The following is an 18,382-nucleotide window of genomic DNA, read 5'->3' on the forward strand; positions in this document are numbered from 1 at the left end:
TTCGAAGTTGGGCTGTCAAGATAAGGAAAGTCAAAACCGGATTTTAGAAGGGTATTATGGTCTTTTCACTACCCGATTAATTAAATTCTTTTTTGGTAATTAAGTTGGGGACAAAACTGATTGGATTCAGTTTACGCTTCATAAAAATAAGTTAGGGTTTTGAGAGAAGAGAAAGAAGAGGAGAAAAGAGGAGAGGATCAAGGTGTTCGTCAAGGTTCTTGAGTTTTGTCGCGGATTTTCGCCATGGGTTTGATCCCTAAGAGGTATGTAAGCTTCCATAGTGTTGGATTTGTTCACCCACACGCCAATCAAGTTATTTTCAGCGAAATTTCATTCTTGAAGTTGAAAGATTAGAGTTCTTGATGAGTGTTCTTGAAGTTCATCCTAAATCTTGGTATGTTGGGTTTTGATGATTTCTTGAGATGGAAGTGAGTGTTTTAAGGGCTTTATTGAGTAGATTAGAGTGTACTTATGTTAAGTAATCGAATCCAAGTGATTGGGGAAGAAACCATTCGACTCTAGGCGAGTTAGGGTGAGAAAACGAGCAAAGAAATTTGTCAGGTTTTCTGGGTTGGGGCCTGGCGCGTCGCGCCAGCCAGTGCGCACCAAATTATGTTCTGAAGTTTAGGGGCTGGCCCCCGCGCCACTCAGTGCGCCAGGGTTGCCTGCCCCGTCCAGTTTGCAGTCGGTTACTCCGTTTGAGATCTTTTAAAGTGTACCTTCACTCTCTTTCGATTCTAACTACTATAAGCTACTTCTAAACACCTATAAATCATTCATAACATGAGCATAACCTTGAATTCATAATTCAAATTCAAGGTAGAGTTAAGAGTTAAGTTTTGAGAATTCTTTCGAACATTCTAAGAAAGTCCCTTTGAGTCCTTTTGTGGAGTCTTCTACAACTTCTAGTAACTTGTTTCAAAACTCAAGCAAGTGAGTATGAGAATGAGGAGAATGTAATCATGAGTCTACTTTATCATCACAATATCCTTCATATCATGAACCATAACTCTTGAAATTCATAATTAACAGTTAAGAGTAGAGTTCAAGAAAGCTTTTGAGTTCAATTGTGAATCCTTTGAGATCAAATATCGATTTGAGCTAAGTTTTGAAGAAGTAAGTATAAGAATGAGACACTACTACAAAAGGTCCCTTTAGTGGCAATAAAATATGGCTTTAGCGGCAATAACATTTGCCGCAATACTCTATCCCGGCCAATGAACTTTAGCCGGCAATGTTGGGGTCGGCAAAGGCTTTTGCAGCCATTGTGGGAAATGCTGGTAAAGGGTAGCATGAATTGCCGGTACAAACCATTAGCTTTTACAGCAATTAATTGCGGAAATTATGTTTGCTACTAAAGGTAATTCATACTGTCTAACTATTGTCTTTTAGCGTCCAATGATTTAGTCGATAAATGTAAATTAATAGCCACTAAAAGATAGTAGTTTTAACGGCAATTGTTTGTGCAATTATAATGGCTTCTAAAGGTAATCATATCGGCTCACTTTAGTCTTTTAGTGTCCATTGTTTTAGTCGATAAAGAGAAATAAATAGCCATAAAAAGGTAATGGTTTTAACGGCAATTGTACCATGGCAAGTAATGGCTGCAATATCCCTTCTAAAATTTGTCTTACTTTGCCCTTTTAGCGTCCATTTATCATAACATTTAACGACGATTATTTTGACGCCATTAATAATAACAGCTAGATTTGTCGGAAATTTATATATAGATATCCAACAAACCTGGTTGCAAAAATGCCCTCATAGTCACAACAAAGTTTGGAAAATTCTAAAAATATATATTATTATTAATTCATAAAATAGAATATATCTCATTAAATCTAAACAAATAAAAGGAGTACAAATCAAACATATGAATGTCAAAACTTATATAACTAAACTTATATTGTTCGTACTAATATCTATCCTATTGAATAAATATCTTCGAAAAAGTTTTGAAACTCTTCTTCATATTGAAATCTCCCACAAGTGAAATTTTCGAACTTCAGATTGATTGACCTGAAATAAACAAAATAGATTTCAAATGATGAAATGTAAAGTATAAAAACATTGTAAGTAATCTGACTAATCTGAAAAATTACTAGCAAGAAGCATCTGGATAAAAACCAAGGGTGAATTTCTCTTGATTTCTAGTAGAAACTACATTGGTATCACAATTCACAACCATACAACTTCAAGTATGTTCATAGCAATAGAGATTTAGCATAGCGGCCACACAAATAGAAGACTAAAGTATAGAATTAAAGTTTGTGGTAGTTGTCTTATTATCGATTTACATCAAGTTGGCGCAGCTTCAAGTACCATCGACAGTGTTTATATATATATATGAGGATTAGTTCTAAAAAGAGAACGTTATGGTTATTACAGATCAACAAAACCTGCTTTCATTAAAAAGAAAACAGAGGAAACTCCACATAGCATAGGGTGAAATACCAAAAAACATAAGAGCGGTAATGCTTGGAACTAGTATCTTCGTGTTGTCATTGGCTACAAGAATAAAATGATCTTCTTATTATCCCCTACTAATCGAATGTAGAATATTCAAGAATTAGTGGTGAAAATGAGCACACTAATAATCCAAGTTTTCTCTATCAAATGATAATAGACTATTTTGACGAGGAAAAGGATTGGATCGCCAATGAATAAGAATCCTCAGCTCGTGTAATAAGCAGTCAACAAAAATTTATTACAATCTCATTAAAAGGGATTTACAACTCACAAAGGGTCCTTTTTAACTCTCAAATATGTCCAGACATCTGTCAAAGAGAATGAATTCTCAATCTGTCCAAGAACATATCAAAAGGAATTGCAAGTTCAATTGCAAGACATCTTCGTTGAAAATAGAGGTGTGGAACATTAGTAATGGAATCAACAATTGTTACATCTATTGATCTAGAAGACATCCAGGTTTAGTAGTTATATTTGTTAATTTGTAATTACACTTTGGAAGGGCAGCTTTTATCCCTACATTTATGCAGCACTTCTGTACATGGTGACTACTACTGGAAGGCACATAGTCAAATAGCAGCCCTTGGGCATTACTAAGGACATTTTACTTAGGTCCAAACATTTATTGGCATTTCTAAAGAACATGTTCAGTTTCCCACTCATTATTATGAAGATAAACTAACAACCTTTTATCCTATCCAAGAGAAGTTGTATACTTCTTACCTTCTTTGGAGAAGTTAAAACTGATAAACTACAAAAAGATTGACCTTTCAACTAAAAAGTTAGGACCAAGGTTAAATCCATTTCTAAATACTTTATGTTAGTTTTGTCAATGGAGCTCTAGTAGTAGTGAAACCCAGTAAAACAAGATGTTATTTGTTATCTGCTTCGAATAGACAATACCAAAAATACTTATGGTGCTTCAAGCATGTTAAGCAGGTTGTTTTCTTAAGATAGTACATGAAGTGTGAGTATTTCAATGACCACCCTATAGGTTTATTATGATTGACGATATGATGACACATTAGAAGCCTATGTACTAAGGTAGTATTCATAGCCAATGGGATAAAAAGGGAAAGAAGAGAAAGCAGATTATATAATCACACACCTAGAAGAAAGATAAAAGGAGGGATAAAAGAAGAGAACACATCCATATAGAGACACAATCGACACAATAGCCAAACCCAAGCCCATTGATAGAATTTTAGCTATTTCCTTAATTTGTGATTTCTTTCCTTTAGCACTATGTTTGTTGTCGTCCTAACCATGACCATATTGAGAAACTTAACAACAATCTAATAAAAACTTCCCACGTTGCTTATGTGCTTGAAGTCCTGAAGCTCTATTTCTCTCTTCTATGGAAATGGGTCTACAAATTGTTCTATGGAACTATAGAGAAAATGAGCACACTTATAAACTTTGTTTTCTCTATTAACTGATAGAAAGTTACCAAGTAGAACATGAAAAAAATGAAGCCACTTTCAAGCTCGATTTCGTATGTAATTGGGCAACAATTAATTGCTAAAAGTAGAGATGCTACAGGTAATTTTTCTAATATTCTTCAACTAGAAATTTCACTTCGGAATTCTAAGTTAGCAAGTAATTGTTGAAAGTAGAGGTGCTAAAGCTCGCGCAATAAACAATAAATAATTAGAGTTCCTCGACTGTATGTTTCAAAGAAAATGAAGTAGAAGCCTGACCATCAACCTATCCAAGGGAATTGTGAGTTTAATTTTCGGACAGATTTGCACAGAACATAGGCATGGAATAGTAGTGCTGAAACCAACGATCGTTACAGCTCTTTCTCAAGTTTTAATCGATGTATTTGGGTAAGAACTAATTGCTCGAGTATGAGCTGATCCATATAATTGTTCAGACTTTAAGATTGATTGAATATCTATCAATGTGAACTATACTTAGATCCAAAGCTACTAAGAGAACATACTCTCCTGATTGTTTTTCTTTTGTATCTTGTAATTTTGTAGCTCATCACAATATTTACTATATATGGAAATCTATTCATTAACACAAAGTAAGAGAATTCACTAAATCAAGGAAGTAAGAAGTACAACATAAGAAATTTGATTCATCGACCCACAAAACTTTATGAAGCAGGAAAAATCAAAAAGTAGAGTTAAAGGATAAAGATGAGTAGTACCTTGACTTGAAGTAATTTCAGCACTATTTGGTATTCTTGATGATTGTGGTACTTGTTCTTGGCCATTGTTGGTGTTGAGAAGCTGATAAATATTAACATGTTAGTTAACAATTGTTGAAAGTAGAAGAGCTATTGCTCGCGCATTAAACAACCAATAATAAGAGCTCCTCAACTGTATGATTTATAATTAAATTAACTAAATTGTATTTCATGTATATTCTCCAACAGAATAAGTAGATTATACAACCACACACCTTGTAAGAGCCAAAATAGAAGGAGCACGAGGAAGTGTCTTAATATCTTTTAGTAATGTACGACCACGAGGCTTTCTTGTTTCTAAGTTACCTAGAATGAAGAAAGATCTGAAAATCATCAAATGCAAGAAAAAATATGTAGTTAAACACCTGAAAGATGCTCTGAAATCATAAACTCAAGTCACTTAATACTCATGTTGGCGTTATATCTTGGTATTGGTCTATCTGAAACATAGAGACATGATGCTTATGAACTCAGGTTAGCGACTTGAGTAATACAATCTTTTTAGTGGCTTAATATCAAACATTTAAGTCATGATAAAGTTAGACAAAATTCAACAGATCTATGAGGTCTTTGGCTAATCTAGATGGATAGATTCCTAATATGCACAGACTCTTATGTATGTGCAGGTCCATCTGAATCTGATATGCAGTGATTCCTAAGTATATACTGATCCCATTTTATTGTCGAAATTCTCAATAACTCTATAGTATAAAAGCTAATGACTCTTAATAGTCAAAACAATAACTAGAGCTCTAAAGTTGTATATTTCACATTGAATTTATTAATAATCTAAGAAGGTGAGAAGGAATTGTAGCAAGCGTTGAAAAGAAATTGCAAGATCAATAACTTGTCCAAAGAAATCTTTCCATCAACCTATCCAAAGGAATTGCAAGATCAAATAGGTTTGGAGAGAAGAAAGGCATGGAGCAGTAGTGTTGAAACCACCAATCATTACAACTCTAGCTCGAGCTTTAGTCAATGTAACTAGGCTGCAACTAATTGCTGAAAATAGATGTCCTATAGGTGACTATTTTGATGATGGTGGACTGCTTTGTTGAGGAAAAATATTGGATAACCAAATAATAAGAGGCATAAGAGGAAAAAGATTGGATAACCATTAAATAGTCAATCAATAAAAAATTGTTACCATCTCAAGAAAAAAAAATCAACTCACTTAGTATCCTTTTTAATTGAGAAGTTTGTCCAGCCATTTGTAAAAGAGAATGAACTCACAATCTTTCCAACAAATGTCAATAGAAATTGCAAGTTTAAAGGTAATTATCGATAGATAGCAGAACATCGAAGCTACAGAGAGGGCTGCGCTTGAAGATAGGAGATTCTATATAATCGCAAAACTTGAATTTTTTGTTAGAAACGATGTCATTGTCAAAACGAAATAATAGTTCTCTTGTACTGATTCTCGTACTCACAATGGAACTTCTGAATCATCATGAATTACAAATATAAAACCAGTCGCCTTATACAACGGTAAAATCAAAGAGCTTTATAAAAACAATAGGGAAAATAGAGGAATAGATTTAATAAGTTGCAATTAAATTAATAGAATTCAGCGATCACCATCACAACTTTGCAAACCGAGATTAATGAACATGATAATACAAAAAATAGAGTGCTAAAATCTGAAAGGAGATCAATAGAGAAATAGCAATACACATAAAAGGAATCAGATACAGACCTATAGAGACAGAAACAGAGGAGGCAACATTTATCACCCAGATTTTAGAGAAGAACATTCTACACACCTGAATACTGTGATTTAGGACATAGTATTATGACGGAATAGGTTTCTTGATGTCCCTGCTTTGATAATTAGGTCACTGGACTTCTAGGTTAGTGATTTTTCCATATTACGTGAGCTTTTGTTTGCAAAAGGCGGGAGGTGTTTTAATTAAAATAGGAAAAGGATTTCTGCAGCGGGCGTTTTTCATTTTTAGTTTGCTAGTAAAAGAGTACTTATTGCTAGCCATTATACATTAGCCGTTGATATTTTGCCTCGAGTGAATACATTAGCGGCAATTAGGTTATTGCTGCAAAATAAATGTCGCTAAAGCCTATTTTTGTAGTAGTCGGATACATGAGTTCCATATGGTTATGTAGACCCTCGAGTCGAGTCGTTCATGCCCATAAATTCTGCATAACTTCATAAATTGAGTACCTTTGAGAGGAGTAGTATATTAAGTTCTAAGTCTAGAGTATTGAGTTCCTAACTCTTCTGAGATTATTGATCTTGGGCATATAAATATGCCCAATTACTACAAATTCCCCATCTTTAACGTAAGTTTTAGGACATTCACTAATCTAACTAGCATATTTTGGCTTAAGATTGCGATGATTGCATTCTAACATACATAATTAGCAATTTTGCAGGATTCCTAAGGGAAGTGATTGAGTCAAGGAAGAAAAAGGAGTTAAAGATGAAAAGCGACACCAGGAGCAAACATCAGGCGCGACGCCCCAGCACCACTAGCGCAGCAAGGGCGCGATGCGCCAAGCTCCAGTTGACTGAGGCCACTTTTGGGCTAACTGGCAGCGCGGCGCGCCAGCCTGCCAGGCGTGAATTGGGTGTGATGCCCCAGTCTTGTGCGGAGTTTTGGCGAAATTTGATTTAAAAAGGACTCCTAGTTGAAGTAGAATTCGACTCTATTGTTCCTAACTATTATAAATAGAACCTTAGGGCTCCATTGTTAGGGTTCAACTTTTTATTGGTGTGCAAGAGCAAGTATCTACGTTCGTAATAGGTTTTGATCTTCTAACTCTTCTATTTTCCGGAAATCGTATGAACAATTGTATTTTGTGGTTTTCTAATAGTATGAGTGGCTAAACGCCCTAGTTCTGGGGCTGTAGCTACGAATGGATTGTTGATTATTAAAGTCTTTATGAATTAATTCTTGGTTGTCATTATAAGTTACTTCTATAATCTTGTTTTAGTAGTTTATGCTTGATCACCATAAGATAAATACATTGTCTAATCTTAAAATCGATAGAAGAAGGATTAGATAGACCAGAGAATATAGAGAGCTCGATCGACCCATTTGATTGAGGTGATTTGTGTTTAGGAGTGACGCCCAGAAAAACAACTTGCTTGGTTACGAAATAGGATGAAATATAAATGCTCGCCAGTTAGTCTATTTATCCCCGCTAAACGATGTAGTTAGATAGCCAATTGGAGTAGGCGACTAGAGGTGTGTAGCCCAACTCATACAATTAACCGTATAAACCAGTAACTTGACAACTGAAATTAGTTCTAAGATGATAATATGATACATGAGATTCAATAAATGTTGCAGCCCTGGAATTGTCTTTTACTTGCTTGAAACATCATCTTTAAATCGTTCAATCTTGGTTACTTTTATTTATTGCGAAAGTAGTAGTAGTTAACAATCAATCACTAACTCTTGAAAAGGTTACTGTTACTTATATTTGTAGAATTGAGTGTTTAATATAAATTGACCATAAGTCCCTTGGGAACGATAACTCGTTTCTTTAAGAATCTATAGTACTTGCGCGACCACGTACACTTGCGTGTATAATTGGGAGCAACAAGTTTTTGGCGCCGATGCCGGGGACTTAGAAATTGATTTATATTCAATCTTCTTAAGTCTACAATTAGATTATTTAGATATTAATTACTTGATCTTAGCGTATTTATTGCAGGCACTTGATTTTCAGGTTTGGCTAGGAAAGGAGATCTTGTCGAACCTTACAACAAACTTGAAAGAGTTTTACGCCAGCGCAGGAAAATGGCGAATCAAGGACGACCTGGAGAATTGGGGTTAGGTCCGCTGGGAAACGTTGATGATAATAATCAAGACAATGTGAATAATCTGAAAAATGTGAACAATCAAGGAAACCTGAATAACGGTGGGAACGTGAATAACCAAGCCATACCCCCTATCATACCCGCAAGACCAGTACGTGATGTGGCAGTCCCACTCACAGCCAATTTGGCATCTAATATTAGGAAACCTCCACCGGGGGGTAGATTTGAACTAAAGCAGAACATGGTACAGATCCTCCATTCTAATGGGCAATTCACCGATCTCCCCCATGAGGATCCTCAAATCTATCTTAGGTACTTCGTAGATATTATTGATAAATATATCCCAATTGGAGTCTCATCGAACTATGTGAGGCTGATGTTGTTCCCATACTCATTATTAGGAGCCGCAAGGCGTTGATTAGATTATGAACCACCAAACTCCATCACTACTTGGGATTGTCTAGCAAAGAAGTTTCTGAGTCGATTCTTCCCATCCAAGAAAACTGCTAAGCTGAGGGGTGAGATAATAAACCTTATTCAAAAGCAAGGGGAGGACATGTACCAAGCATGGGCGCGTTTCAAACAAATGTTAAATTCTTTCCCATGCCACATGCAAACTAATGAGGTACTTGCTCATACTTTCTTTGAGGGTTTAGATTATAATTCTCGTGCACTTCTTATTAGTGCAGCAGGTGGACAAGCCTTATCTAGAACAAGTGAAGAGTTCTTCGACTTACTAGATAAGCTTTCTGAAGGGAACCAAGGGTGTGAGGGGGAAATGTCTAGAACCACAACTCAAAAGGCTGCAGGGATTTTAGATGTAGACCAAGCTACTGCCATAAATGCCAAATTAGATGCAATGCAACATAACATGGCCCTACATTTTAAACAGATGGCTCTAAATCAGGCACCGGTAAACGTTATACAACAGGCAGCCAATTTGTGTGAGATATGTGGTAGTGGACCTCATGAAACTGAGAAATGTGAGGCAAACCCGGATTTCATAAATTATGTGGGAAATGTGCAAAGGGGTGGAGTTCAGCAAAATTATGGTAACACTTGCAACCCTAGTTGGAGGAACCATCCTAACTTCTCATGGGGTGGGAACCAAAACCAAAATCAGGCGCAAGGGGCTAACCAATACCGTTCTCAAGGGGCTGGGCAACAATACCAAAATCCTGACCAAGGCACAAATCCTAGTGCACCAAAAGGAGGGATGGCCAATGAAGAGCTACTCCAAAAGCTCATGACTGAAATAGGGACCAAATTAAATGCTAGCATAGATAAGCTGGATGAGAACATCAGAAACATCCAAATGTCCCAAATGAGTTTAGAGAAACAAGTTGCGCAAGTAGCTAATTCTCAGAACTTGCGGCTTCCCGGTGATACTGAACCCAACCCAAAGCAATTGCATGCGGTAAGTACTAGAAGTGGGTTACAATTAGAGGAACTAGCTCCAAAGAAGAGAGATACTGAGGTAAGTACCAAAGCAAAAAGAAAGTGGAAGAGGTAGTAAAATGCTCCAATGTTGAGGTACCCGTTCCTCAAAAGAAATTACCACCTCTGTTTCCACAAAGGCTCAAAAAGCAGAATGCTTCGATAAGTTTCTCTCTCTCCTTAAACAGGTTCACATTAATCTGCCTTTGGTTGACATTTTACAGGGTATCCCAAAGTATGCTAAATACGTGAAGGACATTGTGACTAGCAAGAGGAGGCTCACGGAGTATGAAACTGTAGCACTTACTGAGAAGTGCAGCTCTAGGATCCAAAATAGACTACCCAAAAAGTTAAAAGAGCCAAGTAGTTTTACTGTGCAGATTATTATTGGGAAAAGTGTTCATGCTCGCGGATTGTGTGATTTAGGGGCAAGTATAAATCGGATGCCCTTGTCATTATATCAAAAGCTTGGGTTGGGTAGTCCAAAATGAACCACTGTTATTCTCCAACTTGTTGATAGATCCATTGCTAGGCCAGAGGAGGTGGTAGAAGATGTGTTGGTTCAAGTAGGTTCTTTGATTTTTCCTGTGGATTTTGTGGTCTTAGATTTTGAACCCAATTCTGAAGTTCCATTCATTTTGGGACGTCCGTTCTTGGCCACGGGTAGGGCATTGATTGATGTAGCAGCTGGTCAATTGACTATGAGGGTACATGATAAGGTAGAGGTATTTGATGTTTACCGCGCTTTAAACTTGTCTTCTATTTATGAAGAATTGTCTGTTATTACTGTGGTTGATCGGATAGTAGAATCACAAGTAGTGGTGCCCGAAGATCCCTTAGAGAAAGTGTTAGTAGGTTGTGGAGTAGATGGAGATAGTGAGCCCCAAGAGATAGAGATATGTTTGAATCTGGCAATCATAGAGGCTCACAAGCATAAAGTGGAGCCATTAGATCGTGAGTTAGGGCCACCACCCAAACCCTCCATCGCAGAAGCCCCCAAGCTAGAACTGAAAACACTGCCGGCCCACATCAAGTATGCATTTTTGGGTACTAATGAAACTTTGCATGTTATACTTTCTGCATAGTTGTCTGAAATACAGGTTGATGCGGCATTGAGGATCCTAAAGCGGAGAATGAAGGCGATTGGATGGCAGTTGGTTGATATTCATGGGATTAGTCCGGCGTTATGTATGCACAGAATCTACATGGAAGAGGATCATAAACCAAGTGCACAACGTCAACGTCAACTAAATCCTTTGATGAAAGAAGTGGTGAGAAAGGAAGTAATAAACTGGCTAGATGCTAGAATAGTTTACCCGATCTCTGATATTAAATGGGAAAGTCCGGTGCAATGTGTTCCTAAGAAGAGAGGTATGACTGTGGTAAGGAACAAAAAGAATGAGTTGATTCCTACTAGAACAGCGACCGGGTGGAGAATTTGTATGGATTACCGAAAACTAAACGATGCTACCCGGAAAGATCACTACCCCGTTCCCTTCATTGATCAGATGCTTGACCGACTAGCAGGGCAAAAGTACTATTGCTTCTTAGATGGGTATTCTGGTTACAACCAGATCTTAATTGCCCCCGAGGATTAGGAAAAAATCGTGTTCACTTGTCCTTATGGTACATATGCTTTCAAACGCATGCCATTCGGACTTTGCAATGCACCGACGACTTTTCAAAGGTGTATGATGGCCATTTTTCATGATATGGTGGAAGACTTTGTAGAGGTTTTCATGGATGATTTCTCCGTCTTTGGGAAGTCTTTTGAGGTATGTCTCTGGAATCTTGATAAAGTACTTGCTAGATGTGAGGACACTAACTTAGTTCTAAATTGGGAAAAGTGTCATTTTTTGGTTTGAGAGGGGATAGTGCTAGGACACAAGGTATCTAAGTCTGGTTTAGAGGTTGATAAGGCCAAGGTAGAAGTTATTGAAAAATTTCCCCCTCCCATTTCTGTAAAAAGGGGTGCGTAGTTCTCTTGGTCATACAAGATTTTACAGGCGATTCATCAAGGATTTTTCCAAGATTGCAAGACCTATGTGCAGTCTCTTGGAAAAGGAGGTGAAGTTTGATTTTGATGAGATGTGCTTGAAAGTTTTTGCGATGTTGAAGAGGAACTTAATTGAAACTCCCATCTTAATTACTCCTGATTGGGGATTACCATTTGAACTCATGTGTGATGCAAGCGAGACCTTTGACTCTACACAAGCTAATTACACAGTGACTGAGAAGGAGATGCTGGCTCTAGTGTTCGCCTTCGACAAGTTCAGATCGTATTTGGTAGGTACTAAAGTGATTTTTTACTGACCATGCAGCTATTAGGTACCTATTCAACAAGAAGGATACTAAACCAAGGCTGATTCGATGGATATTGCTTCTCCAAGAATTTGACCTTGAGATCAAAGATAGGAAAGGTACTGAAAATCAGATAGCGGATCACTTGTCCAGGTTGGAAGGATTTTCCCATGTGAATGAAGGTAAGCAAATTCGGGAAGAGTTTTCGGATGAACAATTGATGGCATTAGATATCTCTCAAGTGTCATGGTATGCAGACATTGTAAATTTGATGGTAAGTGGAGATTATCCTCCAGGTGCAACCACACAACAAAAGAAAAAGCTCCATCATGATGCAAAGTTCTATATCTGGGATGAACCGTTTTGTTCAAGCAAGGTGTGGACCGGGTGGTGAGAAGATGCATTCCGGAGTATGAGGTTCACAAAGTGCTCGAAAGTTGTCATGCTAGCCCATATGGAGGTCACCATGGAGGAAAGTGCACTTCTCATAAGGTACTACAATCTAGTTTCTTTTGGCCCTCGTTATTTAAAGATTATATTGCTTTTGTGAAGGGTTATGATAAATGCCAAAGGTTGGGTACTATTTCAAGAAGACATGAGATGCCGCTAAGTAACATTTTGGAGGTGGAAATCTTTGATGTGTGGGGTATTGACTTCATGGGTCCATTCCCTCCATCTATTGGAAACCAATACATTCTTGTGGCTGTTGATTATGTGAGTAAATGGGTTGAGGTTGTCGCTCTTCCTTCGAATGATTCAAGGGTGGTGATAAAGATCATCAAGAAGCACATCTTCACTCGCTTTGGCACTCCAAGGGGAATCATAAGTGATGGAGCTAAGCATTTCATTAACCATCTAGTTAAAAATCTTCTTGCTAAGTATGGAATTCGTCACAAGGTTGCTACAGCTTACCATCCTCAAATGAGTGGCCAAGTGGAGGTTTCGAACAGAGAAGTGAAACAAATTTTGCAGAAAATGGTGAATGCGCAGAGGAAAGATTGGTCTAAGAAGTTGGGTGATGCGTTGTGGGCATATCAGACTGCGTATAACACACCCATAGGGACTTCTCCCTATCACATGGTATTTGGGAAAGCATGTCATTTTCCGGCGGAATTAGAACACCAAGCTTATTGGGCAATTAAGAGGTTAAATTTGGACCCTGAGCTGGCCGGTAGAAAGAGAGTGAATCAGTTGCATGAACTTGAAGAGTTTAGGCTCCACGCGTATGAGAATGCCAAGCTTTACAAAGAAAAGACGAAGAGGTGACATGACAAGCACATAGTTTCTCGAACTTTCACTCCGGGAGAAAAGGTACTACTCTTTAACTCTAGATTGAGGCTATTCCCCGGAAAACTAAGGTCTGAATGTAGTGGTCCTTTCGAAGTGGTAAGAATGACAACATGGAGCTGTTAAACTTAAAGGTGAGACTGGACCTACGTTCTTGGTAAATGGGCAAAGAGTGAAACACTACTTTGGTGTAACTTGGAGCGTGATCGGGAGGCTCTTGAGCTAAATGATGAATGATCCAAGTTGCGTTGTGCCGCGACGTTAAATCAAGCGCTACACGGGAGGCAACCCGTGAATGATATGTAATAGGTAGTAGTTTTGCTTAATTTTGAAATTTTAGCTTAGTTTCAAATTTCTAGGTGTAGAGTTTTTATTTTCTTAGTTTGTTATTTAGATAGGACTTTTAGAAATTATAAAGAAAAATACAAAAAGATGAGTCGTGCCACGACCAAAACTAAGGCGATGGGTGGGAGGCAACCCACCATTATAATGTCACATTGTTTGGTTTATGTGCAGGTCATAGGAGGAGGAATCACCCGAAAATAGAGGAAATATGTTGAAAAATGCAGTTTGGGCGCAATTAGGGCACGCCACGCCAAGGCTAACTTGTTGGGGCCTCTTTTTGGCGAACTGGCAGCGCAACGCTCCACCATCGCGCCAGTCCCCCCATAGAACACCGATGGCAGGTGCATAATGGGCGCACCGCGTCATTTGGGTGGGCACAACACGGGTGCACCGCGCCAAGGGCAAGCGACTGCGACCCATTTTGGCCATACTGGCAGCGTGTCGCCCCAGCCTTCCAAGCGCAATTTGGGCGCGCCGCCCCCGACTCTGGTGAGTAAAATTTTCAAAAATTTCTTGGGAAATTTATGGGACCCACTAAAAATCCAACCTTTTAACTCCTCCACCTACCCAAATAAACCTACTTTTCTAAATTCTCTCTCTCTAAACCCAAAAGTTCTTCTTCTTCTCCACTTCTTTTCTTCCCCAAAATCCCAAATTCCTCCATTAATCCTAACCAAAACCTTCTTCCCTTCCCTTTCCCTTTCCCTCAACTCTAACACCCTTAAACCCATTCTAACCCACAAATTTTAAAAGCCCTCCAAATCCACCCACCCCACTGCCTACCCGACCCCCCACCTCCTTTTTCCCCAATTTTTTTTTTGTTTTTCTCTTTTTATATTCTTCCATTGTTGGGTGTAAAGATGGCTCCTAAGGGTAAGAATGTTGCTAGTGGTTCAGGTACTAAGAGGAGTAGGAAAGGAGCGGTTGCCGGAAGTTCTAGTCAGGAACCCAATAATTTGCCGCCCCAAAAATTCGGCGGGCAAGCTGTAATGCACTATGGAAAGGATTGGTACAAATGTCAACAAGAATCCAAGTACTTAAGTGATAAGTATGTAGATGAGGGGCTATTGCGACAGGAATTTCCCAACATTCTCACCAAAATCAATGCTTTGGGACTCCAATATATCTTCATGGATCAAGGTGAGTACAATTTAAGATTAGTTCGTGAATTTTATGCGAATTGGAATACACATCGTGTTGAGATAAATAAAGGGTCCATTAGGGATAGTTAGGTGAGATTTTATGTCGAAGCACTGAATGAATTTTTGGGTACTCCAAATTGTGACAATGTTGATTTTTTGGTTATGACTGAAAGACCACCTTATCGTAATATTAGGCATACTTTGTGTGGGGTGAATTCTGTTGCGCGGTGGGATAGGGTTAGAGACACGGGACGTCATTTGACTCTTCACTATGGTCACTTCAATTTGGAGGCTCGCAATTGGTTAAAAATTATGTGTAGCACCTTACTATCGTGTAAGCATACGACTGATGTCATTAGGGAGAGAGTGGTGCTAATATACCGTTTAATGAAAGGTTTGCCAGTGAATGTTGAGGCAATTTTGAAGCAAAACATGCTTAAGCTTAGGACCAATAAGAGATGGCATTTCTGTTATGGGAGCATCATTACTAGGTACCTACGGGCGTTACTAATTGAGGAGGAGGTTCATGATGTGTTCCCCCCATCCCCCCATGTGCCCCTCATCTAGTGTGCCACTTAGTTGAGTCACACGCACTAAAGCGCACGATCCATCCCACGGGCCCGTGCTGACTGTTATTGATAGGCAAGCTCGTGATGATAGTTGGATAGGTCGTATGTTTGGAATGGCTGAGTTACAACTGTGGATAGGTGGTCGTCCGGTGACTGAGGATGAAATGGAGACACTAGCGGAGCGTTACCCTTTGACGGATAGCGCGATGTACATGTGTCGGATGGGCCCAGCTTTCCAAGAACCCATTGATGATGATGATGCCACTGCTGATGAGGAGGATGGCTTAGAGGAGGATGAGTCAGATGATACTAGCCCCGGAGATGATGATACTGATGCGGGTGATGGAGATGGTAATGCAGCCTCGATGGCAATGGATTTTGCCACTAATATGGCAACCCGTTGATTTGAAGCACGTGGCCTAGAGGCCAACATGGAGTTCTCTTTTACCTTTGCACTTTGTTTTATTTTGCACACTGAGGATAGTGTTTTGTTGAAGTGTGGGGTGGAAGTTGAACTTCATTGTACATAGTTTACTGCTTTATCGAGTCTTTTTAATTTTTAGAAGGGTTCCTCGCATTTTGTTTTTGGTTCTTTTCCCGAGGATAGTCCCATTGAACCGACTAGGAATAGTTTGTTTAGCTTTGTTGCGTCTTAGAGTCGTTGTAGGAGTGACAATTACCAATGATGGGTGGATGACGACCGTCTTAAGGGAAAATTAGTCACTAGGAGTAGAAAATTTGAAATCGACCTCCTTGGCACTTTGAAATCTTATCTTGATAGTTGGCTAGACGTCATGGGTGGTAACACTTTGTTTGCAATATTTAAATGGTGACCTTGAAAACAAACATAATCTCTTTGTCTTGACCCTAAATGGAAATTAAAGAATATGGGCTTATGTGTGTTGTGATGCCATGTGTGGAGAATATTTGCTTAGTTTTTGTATTGAATAACATTTCGAACTTGCCCCAAGTGTGCCTAAGGAGTAACTTGTGTGAATTATAGAATACGATTGAGGCGTTTCTTTGAATAGCCAAGTTTGAATTTCCTTATGTGCCTCCAAATAAAATATCCCTAGCTTAGCCTCATTGAGCCGTGTAGCCTTGATTTTGTTCTAACCTACTGAATTGAGCAATCCATTTTATTGATACCATTAGTTTTGATCCCAAAGTAATCCTTAATACACTATGTTGAGTTGAAAAAAATGATAACAATGGTTAAAATGGATAGGGTGGAAATGCTTGGTTTTGTGGAGAAGAAAGAGATAGGTAGACAATTGATACCCCATAAGTCCTAAATGTTTGTGATTGGCCCTGGTCCCTTGAGACATTGTGCACTTCGACCAAGGCTAAAAAGCCTAAGTCAAAGGTGGCTAATCCGGAAAAAAAATACCTTAATAATGGCCCTTGTCCTTACAAGGACAACGTGCACCTTAATTCGAGTAAAATCGATAGGTTTTGGGTGGCTCTTGTTAAGTGTGAAAAAAAATTTATATAAATAAAGAGGAGAGAAAAAGGGGTGTGTGCAAAAAGAGGGCTCAAGTGAAAGTGAAGGCAAGGTGTTAAATTCAATTGGAAAACATCTAATGGGGAAATTAAAGGGGAAGAAAGAGTTGTGAATGTTAGCAAGGGAAACAAAACATGTGCATTAGGGATGATGAGTCACTAATTTTACCCTAATGTATCCTCCCTTACCTAAAGCCAACATTACAACCGAATGAAAGTCCTATTGATTCTATGAGTAACAGTTTGTGAAAATTAAAGTACACCAAGGGCGAGCTTATGGCATGTTAGGATATGTAAAAACTTCATTTGTGAGTGTGAGAGTGAATTTTATATAAAAAAATAGCCTTATGATTGAAATGCATTGTTGTTGGTATGAAAGAAAGGCTATACTTAAAGTGGTGAGGGCATTCACGAAATATATTTGGTGCTTAATCTTGTTTGTCTTGTCTCTATGATATTGCATTAGCCCGAAATTAGTTGAGAAGATTCATTCATCGAGGTTGTGAATTGTTGATTGGTAGACTATAAGAAAGAGTTGAAATTATTGCATGTAGTGTGTGCCACAAGATCATGATTAAATGTGTTTGGCCAATTGTAAAGTGAGGTGAGGAGTCCAAGGTTTAAGAGTGTGATTTGATAAGATAGAGTTTGTTCGAGGACTAACAAATGTTTAAGTGTGGGGTGGTCATCTTGGGCATATTTATATGCCCAATTACTACAAATTACCCATCTTTAACGTAAGTTTAAGGACATTCATTAATCTAACTAGCATATTTTGGCTTAAGATTGCGATGATTGCATACTAACATACATGATTAGCAATTTTGCAGGGTTCCTAAGGGAAGTGATTGAGTCAAGGAAGAAAAAGGAGTTAAAGATGAAAAGCGACGCCAAGAGCAAACATCAGGCGCGGCACCCCAGCACTACTAGGGCAGCAAGGGCGCGACGCGCCAAGCTCCAGTTGAGTGAGGCCACTTTTGGGCGCACTGGCAGTACGGCGCGCCAGCCTGCCAGGCGCGAATTAGGCATGATGCCCCAGTCTTGTGCGGAGTTTTGGCGAAAGTTGATTTATAAAAGACTCCTAGTTGAAGTAGAATTCGACTCTATTGTTCCTAACTATTATAAATAGACCCTTAGGGCTCCATTGTTAGGGTTCAACTTTTTATTGGTGTGCAAGAGCAAGTATCTACGTTTGTAATAGGTTTTGATCTTCTAAATCTTCTATTTTCCAGAAATCGCATGAACAATTGTATTTTGTGGTTTTCTAATAGTATGAGTGGCTAAACGCCCTAGTTCTGGGGCTGTAGCTACGAATGGATTGTTGATTATTAAAGGCTTTTTGAATTAATTC

Source organism: Solanum tuberosum, unplaced genomic scaffold (genome assembly GCF_000226075.1).
Source record: "Solanum tuberosum cultivar DM 1-3 516 R44 unplaced genomic scaffold, SolTub_3.0 scf00022, whole genome shotgun sequence".
Lineage (NCBI taxonomy): Eukaryota > Viridiplantae > Streptophyta > Magnoliopsida > Solanales > Solanaceae > Solanum > Solanum tuberosum.